This window comes from Hibiscus syriacus, unplaced genomic scaffold (assembly GCF_006381635.1).
Source record: "Hibiscus syriacus cultivar Baekdansim isolate YM2019G1 unplaced genomic scaffold, ASM638163v2 tig00111402_pilon, whole genome shotgun sequence".
NCBI lineage: Eukaryota > Viridiplantae > Streptophyta > Magnoliopsida > Malvales > Malvaceae > Hibiscus > Hibiscus syriacus.
Window position 1 is genome coordinate 7,288,361 of NW_024063082.1, and position 10,940 is coordinate 7,299,300.

The following is a 10,940-nucleotide window of genomic DNA, read 5'->3' on the forward strand; positions in this document are numbered from 1 at the left end:
TATTTTTAATAAAAATATACATATTATTTGCGGATTAAGACTGATATTTGTTTTTAGCCTTTCCTTTACATTAAAAAAATAAAAATGAAACTAACAGAATATATTAATATATAAAATTGCAATGGCTGCAAAATGTTACGATCAGTGGAATCAATTTTTTAAGCATGCGGCTATTAGAGTAGAATCAGGGACGAATCGTTCACATAAATTAGACCAAAAAAATAAAAGAGAAGTAGAATATTAAAACAACTAGTGTCATAAATGTAATAATACAGTAATCCATGTATGAAACTTATCTGTTATATATTAAGTGAATGTAATCAGTGTTGTTCTTATCCCTCTCTTCGCAAAGCACTTTCTTTCTCTCTGATTTACTGAAAATACTTTTGTGGGGGGGGGGGGGAATGGAGCTTTTTTCGCAGCGATCATTATCTTCAACTTTGAATCCCAACGCTCCATTGTTCGTTCCATTGGTATAACGGACGGTCGAGGATTTCTCTGTTCAATGGTGGACCCTTGTCCAGTCCTCTCCTTCTTTCCGCGACTACTGGCTCCAAGAACGCTTCTACGACCCCCAAAACGACGACGTTGACGATCTTCTCTTCCCCGACGACCTCGATGACATCTTCGAACAATACGAAGACGGTTTCCTCGATCCCAGACGTAACTGACCCTTTCCACTTACCTCGATTCCTCGCGTCAATTAAATACAACTCGGATCTCACTTCTTCTTCTTTTTTCTTTTTTGGTAGCGGAGGAAAAAGAGGGAGATAATCAAAAGAAAATAGTACCGGTTGGAGTATCGAAGTGGCGGAAGGACCGAGTTGTGACTGAGCCGCCAAGGATTATGGAGAAATCACCCAAGATAGTGAGTGTGAAAGTGAGTCCGAGGACCATTCACCAACCGAGGTAAATCGACTCGTGCTGAGTTGAGAGGTCTGGTCGGGTCGGAAACGGTCAATTTTAAGCATAACTGATTTTTCTTTTTTTCCCCTCCGGTTTGTAATATTTTATGTAAAGAGACCTCCCCTTTAGATGTAAGATTTTAATTCCGCTATATATAAACGAAATTAACTTCACCCAAATTCAAATAAATTGCTATACATGTATATGAAATAAAAGTACTGGGTATAAATGATTTGTTTATTCCAGATACCAGGGTAGAAATTGAAGCAAAAGAAAGCCAAAATTGATAATCCAAGTAGTCGTTAATTAATCAGACCCCAATTTTTGAAGAACTCGGATGACTTAATCGTTGGTGACATTTCCCGTCAACTTAGTATCTACTTCGTAAGTTTCAATATCTGCGAGCCATTAACAACAAAAATCAATACATAAAGACAATTTAATTTTCCCGAGAAAATTCTTGAGCTTTATAATGATCCTAGCGGGCATGCTTAGAAAGAAGAAGACGGAATAGTGATTGCCCTCTATTTTCTTGATAGCCTTGAGGATTTTCTTGATACAGTCGTCGCAATGTAAACCCACTTTCAGTTCAACTACCTATACAAATATTGAACCTTTGTTTAGCTCTTCATAAGATCGGAAAGGAAAGATAATTACTTACATTGGCCATTGTTGTTAATGAATTTGCAGAATTGAAAATGTTGAAGTTTGTATTTTTGTTGGTATAGAAAAACAAGGAAATTGAAGAAAGGAAGGTACGATTTTATTGTTTGATAGAGCTAATATTTTTACATTGTTAGTGAGGTATTCGATTCCTAACGCAATCGATGTCAACTTTTTCTACAATAATTAATTATTGAGTAAAGTAGGCGAATGTTTTTCTAATTATAAATATATTATTTTGTTGAGTTTCTCGGTTATTAAAATTTATAAAATGGTATTCTAATTATAATGGATCATTTTGTTGAGTCACCGACTATTAAAAGTTATAAAATAATCATCTGACTATTCATATGTTTCAAACTCGTTCTTTATCGTAAAAACTATTGGCGGTCGTTTGAGCTAGACGTAAACATATTGATTGAAATATGATAAAATCTGATCCTAGAATCGTTTAAACTGTATTGTATGGATATATTCTTTATTTATATTATGTTGTCAAGTCAATGCGTGAAACATTATGTCCTTGAATTAATGTTAAAAAGCAATAAATGTGTTAGTAAACATCATTAAAATATGGTTTTATCATATTTCAGTCAGTATGTTAACTTCCAACTCAGACAGAAGTTAATTTTTTAAACGGAAAATGATGAGTTTGAAACATATGAATAGTTGGCGGCTTTTACAAAAAAAACATACTGTAGTCAAATGACCATTTGTATACTTTACCCTAAGCCACCAGCCATAGTCTCGGATTCGGGTCGTTGCATTTGGGAACCTGGAAAGCATGGCAATTTTTCGGTCAAGTCTGCTTATAATCAAATCTGTAGTTCTACTTGGTTATCTAAGAGCAGTAACTGGACCTTGCTTTGGAAACACCATATCCCTGAACGTATTAAATATTTCCTTTGGCTGTGCCTTCATGATAGATTTCTCAACAACGTGAATAGATGGAAACGCAATCTCACTAATGACCCAACTTGCGACATTTGTGGCAACAGCTGAATCCTCACTTCATATTCTCCGAGACCACAATGAAACTCGGCGCCTCTAGGAGCTCCTTTTTCCCAACCAACTCCTACCTGGCTTCTTCAACATGCCCCTTGATCGTTGGATCCTTAAGAATATTTCCACGGACCACGCAGCAGCTCTTTTCAGGAAAGGACCTCCCTTGGAAGTCTGTCTTCTCTGCTCTGACATGGCAAGTTTGGAAACGACGAAATTCAACAATTTTTAATGGCGCGGAACTTTTCCATGCGGAACTTTTCCATGCGGAACTTTTCCATGCTGGAGTTTTTAGGGAAAATTGCTGTGCCGCTCCTCCGTACTTGTCAGCCCATTCCCCCCGGAGTCCCAAACCTGTTCAATGGTGTCCTGGTGCAAACGGTTAGATTACTTTAAACACTGATGGTGCAGTAGATCCTCGATCCTCTCGCAGTACTGCTGGCGGCGTTCTTCGAAGCTCTGACGGTGCTTAGCTGATAGGCTTCAATAAATACATTGGTCACTCAACTGTTCTCCAAGCTGAATTATGGAGATTATACGAGGGGCTTAATTTGACTTGGATCTATGGTTGTGACAAGATTCAGTGTAAAATGAATGACATTCTCGTACAAAAAAAATTAAAAAGGATTCATATGGAAACAATTTATTATTGAGAAAATAACACTAGTGACCGAAAATACCTTATAATATACGATTTTAACTAATTTTTTTTGGATTTGTCAAAATGACCAACAAATTCGCAACGCGAACTCCAATTTTGCAACCCAATTTCCAATATCGCAACGCGAATATGTAAATCACAACACATAAGTCAAATTCGCAACGCGATAGTCAAATTCGCAACACAAAAGTCAAATTCGCAACACAAAAGTCAAATTCGCAACACTGAATTTCAAATTCGCAACGCGAAACACAATATTAATTTCGCAACACAAATGTAAACAGTATTATCGCAAATCATAACCTAAAATCCTAAATCACAACTCAATCTTATCTCCATCTCTCACTCTCTACGGTGACATCCGTCTCCATCTCTGACAAAATCCATCTATCTCCATCTCTTAGAGCAACCCTCACAACCATTCACGGTCAAAAATGGAAAATCAACCACAGAGAGTTAGTTTTTTAATCTCTTATTTTTATTTTGAAATTTTTGTATTATTATTAGATTTTTTTATATTGATGATAAATTTACTGGTAATTTCAATATATATAAAGATTAACCATTTCACTGAGATTGCTTAGTAAATTCATTCGGTTGCTGCCAATACTGCTAAACTGTTTAGTCTTTAATCCTGTGAAGTTAGTATTTGTCTTTGTTTTTTCTTTTTGTTGAAGAAATGCAATTCATTCAAGTTTCAATTTGCAGAAGAATAGTTTTTGAAACTTAAATTCGCAACACGAAAATGAAAATCGCAACGCGAAAATGAAAATCGCAACACGATTTTAGTTTCTCGTTGTGATTTTCTCGTTGCGATTTTGGTGTTGCGATTTTCATTTTCGTGTTGCGAATTTAAGTTTCAAAAACTATTCTTCTGCAAATTGAAACTTGAATGAATTGCATTTCTTCACTAAAAGACAAAACAAAGACAAATACTAACTTCACAGTGTTGCTAATTTAAGTTTCAAGAATAAACTACTACTATTTATGTTGTCTTTGAACATGCACTAAACCTATATGTTGTCCTTTTAAATGTTTATATAAGTGCTTACTTCTGGAATGTTATTTGATGCATTTTGTGAACTATGATGGAATAATGATAGCATGTGAATACCGTGCTAGTTTGAAACATATTTGTCTTTGTTTTCACAGTTTAATATCATGTCTATTTATAGTTTATAATTTGTATTTTTTGGTATATCTAACTTGGTATGTTTATTGTTTTTGTATAAATTTTTTTCGGCTGCATTGACCTTAAGGAATAAATTAAGCCTAGCCACTAAAATTGCGTCGACGCTTACACCCCTACAAAGAAATTTGTTTGAGGATACTTGCTTCGGGCCATGGCTGAAAGTACAACATACGGGTGGAGATGCTATGTTGACACATTTGTTTCTTCAGACCATGACTAACGATCTACCCGAGATGATACAACGTGGTGATGAAGAGATACGGTTTCATTTTCCTCCGGCACCGGCGTATACTTGTTTTGGGCGGGAGGAGTTTTGCTTAATCACTGGTCTATGCTTCGGACACGATGAAGTAACCTGGTACACTAGTCATATCTCTCGCCCATCATGGTTATCTCGGGTTTTTCCTGAGCTGGCAAAGTCGAAGCCGAGTTTACACGTCGACGACTTGAAGAGATTATTTGTTAAAGATGGTTTTACTCGGATGGATGACCTTGATATTGTCTGAGTATGCCATTTATTACTTTTGCATGTCGGCTTTTTAGGCAAATAGGGCAGACAACCTATCTCTGAGGACCTAATATTATTGGTAGAGGACCTAAATGCATGGAACATGTATCCGTGGGGTTCATATCTATGGAAAGCTACCTGGAAGAAGTTGTCGTCTGTCTTTCAGGACCGAAAAAGTTTGCGGGGCGATGGTTCTAAATACACTTTGACAGGCTTTACTTGGGCCTTTAAGGTAAGAATTTATATATAATGTTTCCAAAATTATAATTAATTATTTAACAATTACTAATGTTTGTGTATTATATTGTTTGTAGATTTGGATATTTGAGGCTTTCCCCAGTATGCAGACATATGCGATAAAAACATCAAATGATATTCCTAGGGCTATTTCCTGGAAGAGGATCCACATGTTGGATTGGGAAGAGTTACTCCCATATACGACGATTAATGATGTAAGTTAACACACAAATAATACCACATATAAACAAGTTATTACTAGTACAAGTTTAACTTTGTTTGAGCTTTTATATTGTTAGGAGGCCAATTATCCATTACAGAGGCTGAGCTTGCCACTGATTGGTGGCAAGCTAGTAAGCAGTTTTTTGATGGGACGGATGATGAGCACCCCCCACTTCGAGAGCCATCACCTGATCGGGCCGATTCTACAGCTCGACACCCGGAGCCATCACCTGATCGAGCCTCTTCTCCACCTCCACCATCACCTATTCCATCACATCATAGAGCCTCTTCTCCACCATCACCTCATGATAGGCAACCGATAAAGAGGCCACGACATTTATCTCCATGTTCTCCACCTCCACGGGATGAGTTACGGGAGTTACGTGATGAGTTCGGTGCTTTGCGTCATGAGGTCGGTACTTTACGTGAAGATAATGGTGCATGGCATGATGAGGTTCGGTCTTTACGTGGTGAGGTGGATTTTTTACGCGATGGAAATGGTGCGCTACGGGGTGAGGTATGTACTTTACATGATGAGGTTGCCGCTCTACGCGAGATTGTTTCATCGTTGCAGAATGAGGTTCATACTCTACGCAATGAGGTAAATTTGTTTAATAATATACTAAAAAAGCAAATAACCTTTTTTCGACATTATTTATTTATTTATTTAATTACTGATTTATATATTAATTTATTTTCAACGGCCCGATAAGGTAGATGCTTTATGTCGAGTTTTTCTTACACGACGGGGTTCACGCATCAGACGTCGTGCACGTGCCATTACGGCTCTGTTCACCCCACTAGTGCCAAGACTCCGTAAGAAGAAGCCCGATGCACCTATCATCATTCAAGAGGCGCCTCCTATCGTTCAAGAGGCCTCTCTCATCATCGAAGAGACCCTCCCACCGTTCAAGAGGCCCCTGTCATCGTTCAAGAGGTTCCGCCGGCCGTTCAAGAGCCCGATTCACATGGCATCATATGTCGACATATTGATAAACCCCCTCCCATCCCCAATATGATGGATACGAGTTGGCTTTTGTATGTTTTACCGGTTAGTACCATTCCTCAGTAGGAGAGGGAAACACTACCGGACACAGTTACGGATAATACCCTTTGGGCTAAGACCGCAGTTGATTTTTATCTACATGAGCAGAGCAAGGGGTGTTATTCTGACCTATGCCAACTCGACGATGTTATGCATTTGTTTTTTGATCGGTCTTGGTGGAGTATTTTATTAAGGGTTGAAGATAATATCTATCTCGAAGGGGATGTAAGTCTTATATTATTCTTATATTGCATTTTATTAATTTTTTTTAAATTAATAATAAATTCACTAATATATGTATTTTTTTATAAAATAACATATTGATGCGTGGGTGTCACGTCTTCTAATAATAAGGAAATTGAGGAAAATAAGAAATACTCGATGGACTACTATGCCGACGTCTTTTAACGTAGCTCACTTGAAGGATCCGAGAGATGCTTCATATACGTTGGGTAATGGAAAAGCTAAACTTTATCATGCGTGGTGGGAGGTCGATAAGGTTAGTATTTATTTTTTGAATATTTTAAAGGTTTTCATAAATTTTATTTGATGTGCGCAATTATTTATGATTACAAGTGTTTATCCCTATTTGGGAACGTCGTCATTGGCTTCTCGTCGAGCTTCAGCTCCCATCCCTGAAGACAATGGTATATGACAGCATGTTGAATTACATATCATTGTCTAATTTGAGAGATATTATTTGTAAGGGATGGAGCGCTCATTTGGCGAAATACTTGGATGCGATTGATTATTGGACTAATTCTGGAAACAAGAAGCCAAGAAAGTTCAAAGTTACAATGATCAGAGACGATACCGCGCCACAACAAACGGAGGGAGCCATAGGGGATTGTGGTCCTCTTGTATGCATGTGCTTGGAGCGTTTGACAACAGGAAGTAAACACTTTCTACCTCCTACAGATAGAGATAGAGCTACAGTAGGCTTATGGTTTTGGTATTTTATGGCTCGAGCGATATATGCGAGACGTTTCCTACCTGCATCCGCGTGCTGAAAGTTTTCATAAACAATTAGTAAGTTTGAGCAAGTGTTGTTAACATATATACTCTTTGTTGGTTTGAAAATGTTTGGTTAAGTATCGAGAATTCAATAATTTGATGTTTGTTGGTTTTAGATGCGTAAATATTATTGTTTGAGCAAATGTTTGGTTTCTACAGGTTATTCCTGACGTGAGCTACGTGAAATTGATGTATTTGTGCATAAACAACAGTCTGGGGTACACTTTTTTTGCTTGTTTAATTGAATTTTACATTGAAAGTTGATTTGTTTAATTGATGAGGAAATAAGAATTATTTTTTGCTTGTTTAATTGATTTGTAAAAGTTGATTTGTTGTTTTAAATTCAATCTGCATTATGTTGAAGGCAAAAAAGACCTGTTGAATGTACAAATTCGCAACGCGAAATAAGCATTGCGATAGTCAAATTCGCAACGCGAAAGTCAAATTCACGTTGCGATTTTCGATTTGCGATTTCACGTTGCGAATTTGACTTTCGCGTTGATCGCAACATACAACATCAAGTTATATACAACATCAAACACATTCCAAACTATAAATACAAGCTAAGGACACTTGAAGAAGTAAGAGAACAACTATCCAAGCAATCAAACACAAGAGAAAATCCCAACATGATAACAACTGAAAAGATCATAGCAATGTCCAAACTCAAGTTACTAATGAATGTCTAACTGAAAATGTATGCATTCACACATAAAATACACATAATACAACGTTTGCATTTAAAAATCACCTAAGTTAATAAGTCCCAAAAGGTTAAGCCAGTTGTGATTGGGATTTTGATTTTGATTGCGATTTTAATTTCCTTTTGCTTGGCACCATATGAGCTTTGAATTTTGATGAGGATCCATTTTTTTGTAGAGGAAAAGATGATTGTGATGGCACTGGTGATCCATAGGTCAACCTTGTATGATCACTTTCCTTGCACCGACTACATGTCGATATCCTCTTCTCTTCACCCTTAGACGGTATACGATCGTGATTTTTTGGTCGGCCAGGTAGCCTGTTGTCCATGACTGGTGGCAAAACTGTTTGTAAGTCATCTGGTATGTCCCACTCAGAAGGATGTAGACATAGGTAGACAATCTCGGCATAAGTCTATCGATATACTTCTGTAGTGTAGCAATCCATATCGTATCGCTTGAATCATCTTGGTTTAGATGAAAAGCAACTTTTATAACATGGTCACACGAATAACCAGATGTTTGCCATTTCTTACAACTACACGTCTTTGCATTTAGATCGACAAGCCCATTTAAGTTATTATTCAATACTTCAAACGAAGTGTTTGAACATGGTTCAACTCTCCATGACGTTGACTTCACAACACGTTTCGTTATCTTTTTTTCAGTCTATGGTGTAACACAATGTTCCAATGTTCCTGTAAATTTAAATAAATAATACTTAGTAAAATATATGATAAGTTACGAATTTAAAGAAATAATACATGCATGGTTTCTTTTCTTGTAGTACCACTGTTGAATAGAGGCTCGAAAAAACTCCATTAACATAGTAATGGGTAATTTCCGGGAATGACGACTTAGAGCATTGATTGATTCTGCACTATTAGACGTTATGAAACCATATCTTGCTCCAAGTTGATGTACTCTTGACCATCTTTCAAACCCGACATCTTCTAGTGTTTGAGCACATTGAGGCAAAACACGTCTTAAACAATTTATATGCTTATTAAAATCCACTTCCCGATAAGCTTTTACAGCCTTCCAGTATATCCATTTGTGATTTTTTATACCAGCAGACATTGATTTTAGATTTCTGTACAAATTAACACCACAAAGTCCATGAAAAGCATCTGGGAAACACCTTCTAACAGCGTTGTCAATTGAGTTTGCCCTATTGGATATGATTGTCAGATTACTAATAGGACCTATGCAATCCCTAAGATGCCCCATAAACCATGTCCATGAATAAGAGGTTTCAGATTTGCCAACCCCGTAAGCTATTGACAGTATCCCATTGTTAGCATCTATGGCTACTGCTAATAAGTTTACTCCAAGGTATCGACCTTTCAAATGTGCTCCGTCAACTATAATAACTGGGTGCATGCAAGTAATAAACGAACGAATCTACAAAATCATATACACAAGAAATATAATCATTTAAATGTGAAATGCATGCAACTAATAAAAATGAGTCAACAAAATTATAATTATTTACTAACCGTAGCACCAATGGTGATAAACAGAAACTCAAAGCGTCCATATCTATCTGTTTTGATATGAGTTACCGACCCAGGATTTTTCAGCTTTAAATTGTAACAATAAGCTGGTAGTTAGGCAAACGATGCTTCTGGCGACCCTTTCAACAATTTCATGGCATAACATTTAGCTCTCCAAGCTTGAGAATATGAGATACTAATCTTGAACCGAGCATTCATGTCATTTATAATTTCATGTCCCCGATATACCTTTCCATTCAAAAACATTAACTCAGCCAGAAAACCACCCAACACCTTTTTGTTTGTCTGTCTATAGTGAGGAAAAACTTGGGTTCTTGAACATGTATGTTTATCAATAAAAGTCCTAACTTGAAACATTTCGCAATCTTTTATCCTCTTTGCAATCATACGTCACGTACAGTTTTTGTCAATCATATACTTTGTTTCGAAACGATCTTTGCTTGATTTGTTAACTTTTAGTTGATAGCCATCTTCCGCACATTTCGTATACAAAGCTATCTTCAAGTCTTTATTTGTATCAAAACAATCATCTTTCTTGATACGAATAACTTTTGTGTAACAATCAACTGCTATCTTTACCAACTCTTTTTCCGGTATCTGAAGTAATTCTGACATATTCCAGTTATACTCCCGTGGCATTTTTTTTCTTTTTCTTTTCTTCGGGGACTTATTCTTCTTCTTTTTCTTCTTCAGGGTTATATGAATTACAAAATGGATGTTCAACATGTTTATTCACAGTCGTAACTTCCTCATCATTATCATCAACAACATCTTCCTCGGTAGCGGTTGTTTCATCATCAAAATTCAGGTATTGACCAATATCAAAATCATTACATGCAGGGTATGTTTCTTCTTCCATCACATCATCAAAATCCGAGTATTGAGCAAGATCAAAGTCAAGGTATTGACCAAGATCAAATTTCGAATACTGACTAGTACTCGCAATTTTTTCTGTTGGCTCATAATCGTCTAACTGGTCAATAAGAAAACCGAAATTTGGTGTTGAAAGTTGATTGAGATTTGGAATAGGAAAGGGTTGTGGGTTTTGAGATTGTGTTTGATATTGGAAATGTGGTGAAACAAAATTTTATTGGTGATGAAATTGTGGTGGAACCATTAAATTTTGAGGTTGATAACAACATTGTACATTGTGAGCACCATAAACTGGGGTTGAAGAACTTAGTTGATTACTACCCGCTACTGACCCAACTTCACTACTTCTAGGTTCAACAACATACAATGTAACATCATCTTCTTGCGAAACACTAATGT

The 10,940-nt window shown here is 36.7% G+C and overlaps 1 pseudogene; it reads left to right on the forward strand.

Moving 5' to 3' along the window:
* The first annotated feature begins 389 nt into the window (after positions 1–389).
* LOC120161970 lies at positions 390–1,095 on the forward strand (annotated as a pseudogene).
* The last annotated feature ends 9,845 nt before the right edge of the window (positions 1,096–10,940 follow it).